Consider the following 18,049-nt stretch of genomic DNA (forward strand, 5'->3'; position numbering starts at 1 on the left):
AGAAAAAGGGATTACTTCTCATTTCTGTTCTATTGTTATCATTTAGTGCCTGGCATATTACCTGTCAAAAATGAATTTATTAATAGTGATGACTACCTATAGCAATCCCATAAATAACACAAAACCCCAACACTTTTCCAGAATTTATTACATTTATTTTATAACTCTGAAACTGATCATCAAAATTGCAACTGATCCTTATATCATTACTACACACCATCGGAACATATCACATACTAATATATTTTCCATCATTCACAGGGCTCTATAAAAAGTTTTACAATGACAGGTAAAAATGGAAGTAAAAATACCTCTGTGGAAAGAAGTATAAATAATTTAGAAATACAGAATCAATAAAAGGGATGACAAATGAAAAAGATCAACAGACCTGACTACATAATTATTTAAAACATTCAAATGACAAAAGACACCAAGACAAGAGCACAGGGAGAAAATACCTGCCACGTATAATCGACACAATAACACCTAGAATACGGAGAAACTACTAGTCAATAAGAAACTCCATTACTGACTAGTTCACAAAGATGTATGCAAGGATATGCATTGTAGAATTTTTTTTGTAATAGTGAAAAACTGGAAAAAGTATCCATCATTCAAAGGACCTTTCGAGAAGTCATAGCAATGAAAGAGAGAAAAATCTAGCTGTAATGTAATAACATATAAAGTTTTCCAAAACAAACTGAGAAGGGCAAGTCACAGAGCATACTGTAAAAAAGAGAATTCTATTTATTTTAAAAGAAAAAAAGTAAAAACAAGTTGTTATAAAACGTTTCCCATGTATGTGCATCAAAAAAGGTATGGTAAGTTACATACTAAATTTTAAGTGGTAGCTCTGAGGAGAGGAAGATGTTGTAGAACTGGATAGGATGATGACTTCCACCTTTTACTTTTTACATATTTTAGTATTTATTTTCTTTCCATCAGCATTGATTCAGGATTACTTGTACAATTTAAGATTTTAATACCAGAAGTCATGAATAACATTTTGAAAACTATGAACCAAAAACTGTATTTCAATCATGATTTTGAGATACCTGTTGAAAAAAAAATTTTTAAGTCCTAGATATTTTTATATGAAACTATTTTTATTTATATCTTGCCTAAATTGTTTACCCCACATTTCCAAAGAGTAAAAAATATCCAAAATACCCCACAATTCCAAAGATAAAAAATTATCAAATAATTTTATTTTAATTGTGATAACTGGAATTATATACTTACAATCTGTGCTCTTTTAAACTAAAAAATTTAAGAAAGACCTCAAAATAACAAAACAACATCAACAACAAAATGGTTTACGTATCCTAAATGTTGTTCATTGCATTTTGGTCTGCAAGAAAATAGCATGTAAAAACATTAAAACCTAATCTCAGGAACAAGCAGTGAATCCATGTGAGGACAAGACTGAACTGAGTCGGGGCGCCTGGGTGGCTCAGTGGGTTAAAGCCTCTGCTTTCGGCTCAGGTCATGATCCCAGGGTCCTGGGATCGAGCCCCGAATCGGGCTCTCTGCTCAGCAGGGAGTCTGCTTTCCTTCCTCTCTCTCTGCCTGCCTCTCTGCCTACTTGTGATCTCTGTCTGTCAAATAAAAAAAAAAAAAAAAAAAAAAATTAAAAAAAAAAAAAAAAAAAAGACTGAACTGAGTCAAGCTAAATAAGGGCAGAATTCCATCAACTTTTTTTCATCCTCTCCCTACGCCATCATTTTAATGAGAATGAAGACAAATACAAATTTATCATCATATAATCATAATATATCCTTTGTAGAGAGTATGCACCAACCATTTTTGAAAGACTATTTCAGGCCACTTTTTTTTTTTTTTTTTAAACTTGTGCTGTCATCCATATATTTTTAACTTCCCCATTTGATTAAAAGCAATCTATGGCACAGATCATATTTCTTTTGTTTTTGTTTATTATACAAGAATTAGGACTACTTTTTTCCTGATACTTCAGGTATAGGACATCATTATAATTTTTTGTTGCAAAAAATAAAATGTGACGTTATTATAATAAAGACACAAAACCACTAGTTAACATAAATAATTATAGCTACAAGGACACATTCAAAACAGGAATGTGATTTGCATTCTTCTTCACTCCCCAACTTGGTAAGTTCTTAAAAAAAAAAACCAAAAAAACAAAAAAATACACCCCAAAACAAAAAGAGTGGTATTTCCAACAGATATGATTCTCTCATTTAAACTGCCAGGGTTTTATTATCATTTCTTTCATTCAGGCAGAATCTTTTTTTAGAGAAGGGTACAGCATTCTTAATTTTTATAACTCTTAGCTCAAGTAGATAGCAACATCCAAAGCAACAGTACAAATACTGTCTTTCATCAGAAAATTCTCAAAGTGCAGGTGAGATATATTTAAGGAATAAAAATTTGTTTCAGATAAACAACTCACTGACTGAACTAACACAGACATTATTCTTTTGGCCTTTACCACAAAGGTACTAAATGGACTCTCAACTAGACTAAACTAATATTTAAAGTAGGTGTATTCTTTTTGGACTTCGAAAACTTTTGTTCTTTTCTATCTTCAGGTGGTGAGGGAAGAGATACTACAGTATTACATCTACAGTCTTCAATTTTTTTATCAACCAAGGAGCAGTCCAGCCAGAAGTATAATATTCAGACACACGATCAATTACTATAGCCAATATGTGGATTTCCAAAGTTGTTTGAAAAAAGTTTTTTTTTTTTTTAAAGATTTATTTTATTTGTCAGAGAGAGATAGCACAAGCAAGGGGAGCAGCAGGCAGACGGAGAAGCAAGCTCATGCCTAGCAATGAGATGGATGCAGAACTTCATCCCAGGACCCTGGGATCACAACCCAAGTCGAAGGCAGATGCCTAACCAACTGAGCCACTCGGTGTCGCAAGAAAGGAGATTCTTAATTCACTACACAAATGAATGCTTTTCAGGAATATAAAAATAAAAAAAAAGACTGAATACTACTATAAAATAAGTAAAAGATCAGGTACATAAAAACTCAGAAAGAATGTTCTATAAATACTGGGCCTACAATATGAGAAATAGATTGGAACTTAGAAATCACTGAAAATCTAGTATTAGCTTGAGTTTGGGGATTCTTGTTTTCCAATAATTCAGAGTTACAAAATTTGGGATATTTAAGATTTGGGAATTTTCATGATTTATCCCCTAAAAATTAACATAATCCTTTGGAAACCATAAATTTATAATAAATTTCAAAACAGTATCATGCGTAAAGGAAACAAAATGTTTAAACCAATTCACAAAGATAAGTGTCATTTTGCTATGTAATGCTCTTTAGAGTTATCCCTCTTAATATGAAAAATAAAAAGTGAAGTGGTTTTTAGTGTTACTGAGAGAGCCTAACACTTGGTAGAAAGCTGGATCTGTCACCAAGTGATCATTGGAAAAATTAAACTTTTTGTGCTTTAGGTTTCTTCATCTGTAAAAGCTAGGAAGATGAATTAAAGAGCTCGTCCAATTTTATATGCTCTGATCCTAGGAAATGACACAAGATGTATGTACGCAAACATAATTATGCAGGCAACTTAATAAAATAGTATATATAATAAATGAAGTATTTCCTTTTATTCTATAGTAATATATGTAGACAGTAAAAGAAGACAGATTCACTAAGAATAGGTCATCTAGCCTCTTGATCTTGGATTAATACAGAGCTATCACCACTTACTGATTTACAAAATCATGAGAATGCAATACAACTTAACAATTAGCAGTACCTTTAAAAAAATGCTACAAGACCAGATACTAGTCAATAAAGATTCTCTCACATGTTGGGAGAACAACTCTTTTACTCATTACACTGATCTGGTCACAACTATTGTTCGTTATTAAATAGTTTTACAGTCCCCTTTTGTTAATTTTCAGAGGACAAAGTTTTTCCTTCCCATCTTAGAAAGCTTCAAGAAACTTCCCTAAGACTCTACCACTTTTGTACCCTTTATACAGTAAAGACAGTATTTAAAACCTTAGAATGTAGTTTAGATAAACCTCTCAGTAAAGTGTCAAATGAGTGCTTCCATGACATTTAAAAGAATAGAAAACGTTCTGCAATAGTCAAGAGAGTGGGGGAATTCCAAAGCAGCACTGAGAATGGACCCAGCACCATAAATCTGGGGAAGGAGGGTAACTTCTCTGATCAGAAAAATGGTATGAGCAAAGGCTTACATTAGTATGCCTTTAGAGAAATGAGTGAATCCGTGGCTAGTGCCAGATTCTATATAGAAGGAAGGAGAGAGGACAAATGATAACAGAAAAGTCACTCAAAAAGCAATCAGCAACTGCCTACTAGGACAAAATGAAAATTGAAAATAATGTCTCTTTAAAGTAACTGTGTTTAGAACTTTCATATCACAATGAATTTTACTTCTACTCTATATGGCAACATATCCTGAGAGAATTCACCACTAGTAACTTTATTTTTTTTTTTTTTTAAAGATTTTATTTATTTATTTGACAGGCAGAGGTCACAGGTAGGCAGAGAGGCAGGCAGAGAGAAAGGGGAGGAAGCAGGCTCCCTGACGAGCAGAGAGCCCGATGTGGGGCTCGATCCCAAGACCCCGGGACCATGACCTGAACCGAAGGCAGAGGCTTTAACCCACTGAGCCACCCAGGCGCCCCACCACTAGTAACTTTAAATAGAACCAACAATATCTTCAGTTTTAACAAGTGGCATTATATATATTATACTTGTATTAGGTTATCATATCTGAGGACTTATATTTCAGGCACTGTCAAATTACTGGGGAAAAAGAAATATACAATATAAATTTTTAAAACTTTGTGCAACTTACATTCCCGTGTGTGGAGCAGGGAAGAGAAAGCAGATAAAGTATGTAATAAATCAGATGGTGAGAAGTATTGCATAAAAAATAAAGCTGAAGGGTACCTGAGTGGCAGGTCAGTTACGTGTCTGACTTGACTTTGGCTTAGGTCATGACCTCAGGGTTGTGAGATTAAGCCCCACACTGGGCACCATGTAGGGTGTGGAGCCTGCTTACGATTCTCTCTCCCGGGGAGCCTGGGTGGCTCAGTGGATTAAAGCCTCTGCCTTAAACTCAGGTCATGATCTGAGGATCCTGGGATCGAGCCCCGCATTGGGCTGTCTGCTCAGCAGGGAGCCGGCTTTCCCCTCTCTCTCTGCCTACTTGTAATCTCTGTCAAAAAAAAAAAAAATCTCTCTCCCTCTACCCCTCCCCCCACAAAATAAACAAACATACATATAAATAAATAAAAAGCAAGCTGAGAAGGATGCTGGGGGGATTTTTCAATATTTTTAAAGCTAACAAGTGAAAATCTTGATGCTAAAGTAGCATTTTAATTCACCTACTAAACACCTATACAAAACTATACCAAATCATGGACAATTTCTGGAAGTACTATTTCCATACCTACCTGCCTCTACCAAGTTAAGCAAAGCTCATCAACAAGAAAGCAAGCTCATATTCTCACTTTCTGCTAAAAATCATTAAACAAAAGAAACGAATGCTGTAGATCTTTACCTTGTTCTTTCCTCTTGAAATATTCTGACTTTTAGGAAGTGCCCCAGTCCACAGGATCCTAAACATTCTATTCAAGTTTATAAAAAATAAACCCATCTACCCCTCACAACCTAGTTTACTTTTTAATCCCTTAAATCTAAATCTCAATCCAGTTTAGGATGAGATGGATAACTACCATATTCAGAGAAATGAACTAAGAATTTTGACTGAAGAATAATGCATCCATAACTAATGGAACATATGAATACTGTGATTGTTAAAAATGTAAATGATCTTCATTAAAAAATGAGAAAAAACCTCCCCCTGCACCCTAGCGAGTGGCTGACTCCTCCGAAACTCAAAAGCCCAGGGATTTAAGGAAATCACACAAGCAGAAATCTAAGGTCTCTAGGGTAACCATAGCAAAAGGAACATTTGGGCACATGATTTTAAAACTATATGACTATTTTGTTGTCAGAGTCAAATACAGTACTAAATATTTTAAAACTATATGACTATTTTGTTGTCAGAGTCAAATACAGTACTAAATATATTTTACAGAAGTATACCTAGAAACAGCCATGAGTGGTACAGAATATCTTGTACATGTTTTCTACCTCTTTTCTAGTTTTTAGGATAATATAACTGACTCAAAGCATTGCTAACGCATTCTCAAAAACTCCAACAGGACTTAATTAATTTTCTAAAGTGTTATGATTAGTTTATTAAATAAAATTACAAAATGTCCAGGTGTTACACAACAGACTTTGGCTTTCCAAGAATCAGTAACTATGTGGCACTGCCTTTTTCCCTCTATTCCCCACCCCCCACCCCTGTACATTTTTGGGTGTTGTTAACTTGGAAATAGTTGCCACTTATCATATGCTTAATCTAGAGCAACTGAGGTGTATGCAATCAATACTGGAAATTTAGCAATGCTCCAGGTTTCTGATGCTAATAATAAATAGTCTTGGGGTAATAAGTTTAGCATATCTTCACTGAAACCTGAAAGGAAAACAGCTGATTCAATGTTGCATGTGTATACATAACGTGTAGGTATACACACGTGTGCATTACACACACACACACCCCGCAACACAGATACCAACTTCAATTCTAAAATTTTATTAAACTAGAATAATCACACACTATCAAAATTTAGTTAAATACATTTCTGAGAGAGAGTATGGACAGGAAATGTGATAAGCTAAAATAAACTGGTGTAAATTCTGACAGTTTTTTCAAAAAGTTTACTCTGTGCTCCTACCAAATTCTCCCTCCCTTAATTAGGAGAATAAATCCATATTTCTGCCTATAGTCTAGATATTAAAGGCAAGAAAAGTTGTAACTGAAGTTAATTGCGTGATTTGAACTCGATGAGATTTAAACATTTACAAAAGAAAAATAAAAACCTAAAAATTTGTGTATATATTTTAATAAATTCTTTGTATTAATAGTAAATATCAGTATCGCCCAACCACTAGTACCAAAAAAGGCAACATACAGTAACAGGGAAACTTTTCAATGTTATTTAATAAAGTTAATTCCCTGACTTATTCACTGGATTGAACTGAGAGAAACTGCTTTAAGTTCAATATTCATATTTTACAATTTATTGCACTTCTGTAATCACCACAGTATTTGGATGCTATTTTTAATAAATTATTTTAAAATATGTAGCATGTGCTACAAGAAAGAGGGAGGCAAACCACAAGAGACTCTTAATCTCACAAAACAAACTGAGGGTTGCTGGGGGATGAGGAGGTAGGGAGAGGGTGGCTGGGTTATGGATATTATGGAGGGTATGTGCTATGGTGAGTGCTATGAAATGTGTAAATCTGATGATTCACAGACCCATGCCCCTGGGGCAAAGAATACATTATATGTTAATTAAAAAAATTAAAATAATAGTTAAAAAATCAGAAAAAAAGACACTGTTCTCAAAGAAATATTTTAACAGAAGTGAATTAGAAAAATATTATGTGATTTATAGAACTGTACTGCATGATGACAGCCATCCTATAACACGTGACTAATTCTATAGTAACTTTCAAGAGAAAAGCTTTAGTGCTTTCTCAAATCAAAGTCATTATTTTCTAAGTACTAGCAAATGTATTTGTCTTGTTGCCTTCAAGGAAGATGGACTACTCACAGCTCTCAAACAAGCCTTCATGTATCTGGTCACCAAGAGACAGTGTTGCTTAGCAAGGCAGCAACCATGACTGTGCATTATTTTAGATAATAACATTTTATCCCATTTCCTTCCCAATTTCCTTTCTTTCTCATCCAATACTATGTTTACAGCTTTTCACACCTTAAGCATTTCAAAGATGTGATCCTACATAAACTTCCTATATGAAGTTCTACTAAACCGATTTTTTTTGGAGATGATTTTTTTTTTAAAGAAAAAAGGATTATACACCTCCTACGAGCAGTTACTTATAGAAAAGCAATTTCTGTGTTGACTAAAGAGTGAAACTGTCTTCATATTTTAAGTTCTGATTCATAAACTAGCTCAATGCTAAAACTGTAAGGACCCACAAAAGTTATGCCTTGAAGTTAAATATTTAAAGTCTACTATTCCATTTGCTCAATAAAACCAGAGGAACTATGTGAAAATCACTAAATTTAAATGGAAAATGAATATCCAAGGGTGTTTATAAAGTTAACATTCATTATTTTGACAGGTCTGTTTTGAACTATATTTTAAAATGCTATTTTTTGTGAATTATTTACAAATTAGACATGGAAGAGTGACAATTCGCTTTTCCTGAAGTGAGACAGCACGTGTTATAGGAGGAGTTATAAAACAGGAATCCTGGTTTTAGCTCTCACTTCACAGATGGAGAATTAGACATGTTAAGAGATTTGCAAGGAGTTTATAAGACTGCAGAGGTATACCACGTAACCTCCAGTATTATAAAATGCGAAGAATTCTTTGTATTTGGCAATGGAATGGCATGGATAATTAAGCCACATGCTAAGCCTTTTTTTTTTGGCTAAGCATTTTTATTGTGTTTTGCTTGCTAGAAAAAGCCCAAGCACCTAAGGCACCAAGAATATATTGGACTACATTTAAAACTTAGCCATGGTAAAGCTACAAAGCTGATAAATTACATGCAGACAATAGCAAAGACTTTATGTATAGTTTTGATAAAATATTCACTTCAAGTTTAGGTATCTTTATTCCTGAAAGAATCAAAAACAAGTCCAATCAGTGATGTACTATTTTTTTTTTTTTTACCCAACCTGATAGTGATTTCTGGTAAGGTCGTTTTGATTAATAGTACACTCTCATGCCATTTCTCATGTCTCAGAGGCAAGAAGGATTGGTAAAGCATCAGAGTGTAATGAAAACGTTAAGTAGAAAAGCTTCGTTTTAAGCTATGGGAAAATGAGCCTAATTTCCTTGGCTTTTTAAAAAATAAATCTGGGGGCACTTGGGTGGCTCAGTGGGTTAACCCTCTGCCTTCAGCTCAGGTCATGATCCCAGGGTCCTGGGATCAAGTCCCGCATGAGGCTCTCTGCTCAGCAATGAGCCTGCTTCCCTGCTTTCTCTCTGTCTCTCTGCCTACGTATGATCTCTATCTGTCAAGTAAATAAATAAAATCTTTTAAAAAAAATCTGTAATTTCAATTAGTTTTAACTGTCTGAAGCATGTATGTCTGCTTCCTTTACTTGGTGCATCCCTACAGGGGGACTGTTTTTAATCCTGCCTTTCAAAGCTGTGACCCTCCCAAGAGGGAATCATTCATTAAACAAATACATTTTCTGTGCCTATTACATAATAAGTGTTCTGCCAAAAACTATGGGGACTAGAGTTTAAAACAGACACGAAATTTTCTCTCAAAGAGCTCTCAAGCTAACAAGAGATAAAATATGTGTTCTATAAAAAGATACACACACACACACACACACACACACACAGAGCTGGGCAAGTATAAACTAATTTTTATAACCAGGTTGCCTACCAATTCCCTTCAAACAGGTATTTAATAACAATGATTTAAAACCATAAAAATCCCAGTTCAAAATGAAAGATATACAATGAATTATGGAAAAAATAAAGCATGAGCTGGCTATTTATGGTAATCTATCTACCGAAGCAGATTAAGAAAACATTTATTCATTCATTCATTCATTTATTTATTTATTTATTTATTTATTTATTTGAAGTAAGCTCCATGGCCAATGTGGGGCTTGAACTCATGTCCCTTGGATCAGGAGTCAACAAACTACTGACTAAGCCAGTCAGGCATCTCTCCTATTGATGTAGATCTAATTAGTAAGATAATGAAACCAATGTATTTTTTTAATACCTTGGCTAGAATACTCCTTCCAAGTGAAATTTTATAAACCTAAACTATTACTGTTTAGGAACAGAAATCCTAGTAATCACCAATAAAGCCAGAAACATGAAAACTTTCTTCAAAAGAGATAATGCTAGAAAAACAGTGATGAAAACTATGCTTACTGTTATGTCTTGTTCAGAGAAAAGGCTCTACCAGCAAATAAATCATTTAAGCTCTCCAGGGCTCAGTTTAGTCATCTGTAAAAAATGAAGGAGTTACTACTCCCTCAATGGCAAAAGTGTGTTAAGTTTGAATTCCCCAGTATAGTAGAGTTTATGAGTAATACCCATAAAGACACCATAATAAACTGTTCATAACAAATCTCAAAATATGGTACTTCAAATTAAAATGTTTCACTGCAAGTTGCTGTACCTTGATTTTTACCTCACTCTACTTCCATGTCTTCATCTTTGTTGTCCTTGCTACTGCCTAGAAGATACTATCACTACCCAACCAAGTTCTTTAGTATTCAATTTATATTCTTTCTCATAAAACTTTTCCTCACTAAATTCCTGCCTTTCAAAGCTGTAACCCTCCCAAGAGGGAATCATTTATTAAACAAATACATTTTCTGTGCCTATTACACAGACAGTAGTGAAGAACTGACACTACGCCATGCCTACATCCTTCTTCCTTACGCTCCTTTGTCCTCGCCACTATAGCACAAGTAGGTTCCCGGAGGGCAGAAGCGACACACTCAGGTTTCACTGTTTACAAGCAACTAGCACAACACTTCATTTAATATCTATAAAAATCCTTACCTGAATAAATTTTCTTACAATTATTTCGCTTAGTATAAAGTCAATGGTCAATAAATGTTCACCAAATAAATGACTAGACTGATAAATGACAGTAAATTAAACCAAAGCATTAGTATTACTGGTCATAGCAAACAAAGCTGCTACTGATACTTTCAAGGAAATGATACTCCTTCAGGAGTACAAATAGTTCGGAACAAATAGCAATTTTCACTTCAGTGATAACGCACTTCTGAGTCCCCTATTTGCCAATCATCTACAGAAACAGGGATAACAACCCTCAGAAATAATGGTTATTCAGCTTTGGCTAAATTACAAGCATTTTTAGTTACATCTATACCATCATATAATTATAGCCAGAAACCCAGATAACCAGCTCATTAGAAATACTACTAAAATTGAAGAGAGAAATCTTAATTTCAGAAAAGATTCACTAACCTTTGGGAAAAAAATTTCCTATTACCGTCAACTTTCAGATCTATCCTTTACTACTACACCAAGGTCATTTTTAGCAATTTTAAGTTTCTACTTAATTCTCTCTTCTGTAACAAAGTATCAGTCTTTACTTCTAGTCTTTTGGCAAAAAACTGACCATCAATCCCTCAGATCTCTCTCTCTCTAAACCGTGCTGTTTATTAGATTATTCAGAGATCATAATTTTCTATTTTAATTCAACAGCAGAAAGAACACTGCTTTCCTTTCCTTTTTTTTTTTTTTTAAAGATTTTATTTATTTGACAGAGATCACAAGTAGGCAGAGAGGCAGGCGTTGGGGGGGGGGGGGAGCAAGCTCCCAGCTGAGCAGAGAGCCCGATGTGGGGCTCGTTCCCAGGACTCTGGAATTATGACCTGAGCCAAAGGCAGAGGCTTTAACCCACTGAACCACCCAGACACCCCAGAAAACTGCTTTTCATTTTTGTTCAGACAGCCTATCTCATTCACAGTAAACTCCTTTATTATTTCAACTCAACCATAAGAAAAAGCAACTCAGGCAATTAAAAGTTTATCAAGGAGTGGTACTTTTTAAGTTTAAATTCATGTCACTAAGCCCCAAGAACTGATTACATATTAAAGGTAATTTTTTTAGCTTTGGAGGTGTAAAATAGCCTCTTTCACTTATCTGCTTGAATAAACACCAGAATACTAAAGACTTGCCTCCCCCCCTCCCTTCTTTTTGATAACCTAGAAGTCAGGTGAGCAAGACTCTAGGTGAAATATAACAAAATACATCTCAACAGGGCCATATTTGGCAGAGCTAAGAATGCAAAACAAAGAGTATATATATTTATTAAGGGGAGAGAAGCATTCTGAGTAAGAAAATCCAACAGCTACTCTTTATCCAGGTTTCAAACATGTCTCAAAAACCAATATTGATAGCTATCAATATAGAATACGTTTAAAACCATCTTTCTTCTTATAGCTTCAGAGGCTGACTAGGATTAAGCTCTTCTATCATGATTGAGCATATAAAATTGGCAGAGGAAAACAGTCATTTTCACACTATGAGTTTGTCCCTTTAGTTCATGATCTTTACCTCTACCACAGAAGACAATTTACTGATTCCAGGATACTGTGAGAAATCATTTAAGTCCCTGGTTCCCACAGATAGGTTCTAGAAGGAAAATTCTCTGCCTTTACAGATTTCAATTATGGATCTCCATCCCCTTAAATCCGTAAAGATGATTGCTTTGTAAACATTTTAGTCCCTGAGCAGGTAAAAACCAAATATGTCAATATTTTATATAAAATACTATAAATCATGAAAATATTAGTAAGACAATATTCTTACACTAAGAACTTTCACACATGTAACTGTCAGCTTCAGCATACAGAAAATGAAATATACCACAAGAGTTTCATTTAATGGCTTTTTTTGAGAGATAAGAGACTTATGTATGTCCCTACTGCTGGATTATTAGTTATCATTTTCTAAGTTTAATCAACTTAAAACACTTACAGAATTTGTATTTTAAAGATAAATATACTAACTGCATGTAAAATGTACTTTAGTTAAATGCTACTTAACAGCCAAAAAGAAAGAGAAAGGTACTGAAACTTGTTTTGTGTTCTAGTTAAACTGAGTATTACTTTGTCCAATTGGTTGACCAGGGACTTACACACACGTCCCCACCCCTCACACACAATCACCTAAGCAGTAAAGTCTAAGTACTCAAGCATATAGGTGAAACTCATTTATTTCTTGCCATTTACAGATTATTTGCTATTATTTATTGCTATTTACCTAGGTATCAAATATAAAACTCACTGACAATAACACGAAGAAATACTGGAACATCATCATGAAAAGCAAAAAAAAAAAAAAACAAACAACCACCAGGGAAAAAGCTGCACCCTAATCAGCACTGCTGGGCAGTAATACTGCATGAGAATAGTCTGCTTAAAAAAAAAAAAAAAAAAGACTGGACTACATGAGATGTTCTTTCTCATTTAGAAAAAAAACTATAGACACTTTTTTTGGCTGCAATAATAGAAGGAAATCTGTTCAAGGAACAAGAATCTTAACAAAAAGAGTTAAATTCAGACAACACAGTTTGTGAATTAACTCTTACACACTTGCCTTTTTATGCACATCTGAATCATTTCACTAAAACTTTTAAAAACTAGAGCTTAAAAGGTAATAAGGCAGTTCAAATAACCATTTCCTGTCAGAAACTGGTATTTCTCATTCAACAGAAATAAAGACATTAATGACAGAAGCCCTTCGCTTAAAAGGTCATACAAGACCTAAAAATAAAATCAACTTACTAACTGGTTACTAAATACAGGTATATCCATACAATAAGATGCCTCATTAAAAAAAAGTGAAGCTCTTTATGTACTGATACAAACCAATGGCCAAGTCATTTTAAGTGAAAAAAAGGGAAGACATAGGAGAGTATATATAGTATACTATCATTTGTTTAAAAAAAAAAGTGTGGGTACAGGGTGGGGAACACAGAGTATTCGCTTTTATATGGATAGAATTACCTTTGAAAGGAAGGACAAAGAAGAAATTGGTAACACTTGGGCAATGGGAATGAGCACGAGGGTGTATCACATGACAATCTGCCGTATTACATTTTATATGCTTTGAGTTACGGACTTCCTGAATGAATTACTTATTAAAAAAATAAAATTGGAAATATAAATATATAGTCTTCCTTTCTTCCATTATTTCACCAAGGGTGATCTCTCCTTTGATTGCTTTCTTATGACATATATTCTGTCTCATTAGTCATCGTGTCCCCAAAAGTTCCTTGAGGGTAGAGATAAAACAGTGTAATTCATCTCTGGATTTGTTGCAGTTTCTGGCTGGGTGTATTAAATGTAGTAATAATGAATAATTTTAAAATTATAGGAAATGTTTGTTGAACACTTGTGAAATGCTAGGCATTTAATATGTATATTATACAACACCTACATTTCTATGAGGTAGGTATAGTATATTTGTGACCAAGGAAATTGAGGAACGGAGAAGAAATTTACTTAAGGTCCCACAGCCAAGAAGTTAAAAAAGCTTTAAAATGAACAGCTATCATGAAGTCCCTAAGGAGGTACTTTATAATTTATCGCACAGCCCTATAAAGTAGGTGGTATTCTAATTTAACAGATAAGGAAACCAAAGTTGAAAGATTAAGAAACTCCCACAGGTCACAAAATTTCTTGAGGGGTAGGCACATGATAGCAGTGGCAACAGAAGGAATGAAACCCAGGCCTTTAAGTCCAAACCCAATGCTCTTTCCACTAACTACATTCTCTGTTGCAGGCAACTAAATATTTGAATTATGACCAACTACTGCCTCAAGTGATTCTGCAGTACAGATGAGTTCACACATTAGTAAGGAAAAAAAACCCCTTACATTTTTTCCATTCCCAGATTATCTAGTATATTCTTAAATTCAGATTAGAGGCATAAGTATTCAAGAAGCACATGCTTGTAAAAGACTGACACAGGCTGTTATAAGCAAGTCTATATAACCATATCTGCTAAATTATTTTATGGAATAAACTGAATTATAAATTTCAGCGATACACTGAAAGCCATTATGTTACAATTTTTTCTACTGTGGAAAAAAATGACTAAAACTATTAAAATAAGGTGAAGAAGGCATACTTGGTTTTATTATAACCACATTATATCCAAAAAGTAAAATCCAATGCTTTAGGATGGGAGATTATAAAATAAAGCTACTTGTCTATAGAAAATTACTATTAGATATAATCAGGAAAAGGAAGGTACCATATTATGAATCAGGTTTCTAAGTTCCCCTAGGTTCTTACATGGGGGGAAAAATCATTCAAAAAGGGGTATCACCAGAATTTTAAAATTCCACAAGAAGTGGCCCTTTAACATTTTTCAGTCTGTTTGGGTCAAAGATCTTTTTATTCACTTTCTGAATAGATGTAACCACTTAAAAAAAAAAAAAAAGAGTACAGATTTAACTGTAATTTTTCATGATTCCCTGAGAAGTGACATAAGTATAAGTTATAACCATGCTCCAAGTGAACATTCAAAAATTAATGAATATAAAAGTCTAAAACATTCCATTTGGAACTGCTAAGAATTACAGATTATGAATCTATGAATAAAACAAAATTGAAAAGACCTTTTGGATAAGACAAGAAAAAATCCATCTGAAAAAAAATTCTTTCCCTTTAAATTCACAAAAAAGAGAGTCACTGGCATAGTCTGTGTAAGGGAAAAATATTCTACTCAACTGATGCTGGCCTGCGAAAATCAAAGGAAAAACAGTAATCTATGGCATCTTCGATACTGTAACTACTTCAGTGTTGGTAAATAAAATCACCTCCCCAATCCTTATGTAAGCACTCTTAACTGCATCTTAATGAAGTTTCTCAGCAATAACATATTGTTAACATGTTTTTTGTTGTTAGTTGTTTGACTTACAGTAAAGTAGTTTTGAAAAAGTGACTTGGATACAGAAAAACCAAAGACAGGGCTTCTATTATCCATCAGTATTTATTCTTAAGAAGAAACCTTGTATGTATCCATCACGATGCCATCCTACTACGAGAGTATTCTTACAACGAATAACTTGTTCATCTTTTGCACCACCTAAAATAACTGTTTTGGCTTTGCTTTTAAAGCAGGAAATGAGCCGTGAGTGTAAAAAGATTTCAAGAGCTGACAACCAAAGTATCTTTTACACCAACCCTTTAGAAGGCTGAACCGAGGCAAGCTAAGGCTAGGATAAAATTCTAACTTCTTAGGAAGCTATCACAAACTTAAATAGGTCATATTCCAGGTCCTTTCAAAACTGTCTTTTAATCTTTAATGTGTCAGTGACTTCTCTGCCGTTCCTTTTTCCCAACAGGCAAAGAAAAAATAAGCCTTGTGGCTTAAACTATGGTCGGTCCCCGCCGGAGTTACTTCTTGCCTGGAAGGCAAACACTGGATACTTCTAAATGCCTATTTTTAGAATTAGTATTAATCCATCTCTTATTTAAGTTTAGACAGAAACGTGGGAACCTTGGTAGGGGGTGGGAGATCCAGAGGACCCAACCTCGGTTACCCCTAACCCCCAAAGTGAGGCAAAACAAAAGTGAGTCGGCTACCCTTCGTTTCAAAGCGTTTCAGAATGATAGCTCTGAAGGATTACTACCTTATTGAAAAGGGTTAAAACCGAAACTGTTTTCAGACACCAGCTTCCCTTTTACAGGATCCCAACAGCTTTTTAAAAAAAGTTTTACAAATCTTTTTTTCTTAGCACCCGCCTTCCTCCCCAAAGAATGCATTTCCAGGACTGACTACTGACTTCAAAAAGAGTGAGGGAGAGAGTCAAAAATGATCTTTAAAAGCGCGGCTCTCGTCATGTCAACTAAGCAGGAAAGAACAGAAAACAGTGTCTCCCCAATGGGGTGGGAGCGGGGGGAAAGGGCACGAATAAAATACAGCACGAGAGGAAACCTTTGGTTCCGAACTTTATTGCACAAAGAGCGTGGAGAGAAGAGTAGGTCAGACGTTGCAGCGCTTCCCCTCGCGAAGCGGGCATGGCAGGCACCTTCACCTCCTCTGCCCTCAACTGTCGCCTTCTTCCTCCTCCACCCCCCGCGGGCACCCCGGCGGCGCTGCCCCGGCGGACCGTCGGGCCAGGTCGCGCCAGGCCGGGGGCGAGGCGGGCGGCGGGGGGCCGGGCGGGCGGACGCGCGGCGCGGGGGGCAGCGCCGGGCCGGGCCGGGCGGGCGGCCTCCCCCGGGGCGGCTCCCGGCTCCGGGCTCCCGGCTCCGCGCCCGGCCCGGCGGCGGCGGCGGCGGCGGCGGCGGCGGGAACGCGGGCGCCAGCTCGCCGCGGCCGGCCGCCCGCACACACCCCCGGCCGCCGGCTCCCACCCCGCCCGCCGCCCGCCGCCCGCCGCCCCCCGCCATGAGCGCCGCCGCTGGCTGCAGGCAGAGTCGCTGCCGCCCCGGCCGCCGCTGGCTCCAGTCCGCCGCCATTATTCTTTGTTCGCTGCGAGCGGCGGCGATGTTGTGGGGCTCGGGCGGAGGCTCCATCTTTACCGCGGCCCCTCCTGCGAGGGGAAGGCCCCGAGCGCGGGTGTCCGGCGCCTCCCCGTCCCCCCTCCGTCCCCCCGGCTCTCTCCGGCTCCTGCCTCCTCCTCCTGCTCCTCTTACCGGTGGTACAAGCTCCTCCGTCACTGCTTTCGTTCGCGGCCCGGATCTCGCTGGAGTTTTATTCTCTCCCCCACGTAACACACCGCGTCAAACTACACCTCCGCCGCGTCACTCACCAACACTCCGCTTCTCCCAGCCGCCCGGGCCACAGGCAGCAGCAGCCGCCGCCGACTGAGGAGCCGCAGCCAGGGAGCCAGCCAGCGCCGCCCAGTGCCGAGTGCGCAGCGGCCGCGCACGGAAACAGCCGAGCTCGGCCCGGAGGAGCTCGAGCGGCCCCGCCCCCCCGCGCTGGAGGCGGAACTTGCCGAAGGCCTTCGGGGTCCTTCGGCCGAGGCGAAGGCGTTCCGCCTGGAGTTGGGTGGTGGCTAAGGTGGGAAGGGACGGGCGGGGGAGGAGTGGTCTGAGCCCCACCTCGCGGTTTTGGCGGATAAAACCCGGCGGCGGCAACGGGCAGGAGGAAGGCGGCTTGTGTGTGGCTCTTCGGGGGAATTCCTGACGCGTGTCGACCGTTCGGTGGAAACCCCCGCGCCTGTCTGCCCCTGTGGCAGCAAGCGGCGGGCTCCTGAGCCCCGGGCCCCGGAGCGCCTGCGGCCCCGGGAACTTTCAAAAACGCGGCGGGGACGTGGCCGACGCGCCGCCAGGTCTGGGACGCGGCTGAGAGCCAGAGCCGGGCGAGCCGGGAGGGCGGGTGGCGGAGGCTCTGCAGCCGCAGCGCAGCCGGGGGCCTGGGCCGCGTGCCGGGATCCGGGGCCCCTGCGCCGCGCGGGCGTTGTGGCGCGGGGCTG

At 37.8% G+C, this 18,049-nt stretch overlaps 1 protein-coding gene across 5 annotated transcripts in view; it reads right to left on the reverse strand.

Annotated features, from left to right (window-relative positions):
• CREB1 (cAMP responsive element binding protein 1) overlaps positions 1 to 17,498 on the reverse strand; it is a 62,726-nt gene extending 45,228 nt beyond the window's left edge. For 2 of the 5 annotated variants that reach the window (XR_009352039.1, XM_059168234.1), the window contains exon 1: positions 17,265 to 17,488. The gene's annotated coding sequence lies outside the window, so the exon portion shown is untranslated. Of the gene's footprint in view, positions 1 to 17,264 lie in introns of all 5 variants that reach the window. The other 3 variants (XM_059168235.1, XM_059168236.1, XM_059168237.1) reach the window with 3 other exon arrangements.
• Positions 17,499 to 18,049: the final 551 nt, after the last annotated feature.

The sequence above is a fragment of the Mustela lutreola genome, chromosome 3 (genome assembly GCF_030435805.1).
Source record: "Mustela lutreola isolate mMusLut2 chromosome 3, mMusLut2.pri, whole genome shotgun sequence".
Lineage (NCBI taxonomy): Eukaryota > Metazoa > Chordata > Mammalia > Carnivora > Mustelidae > Mustela > Mustela lutreola.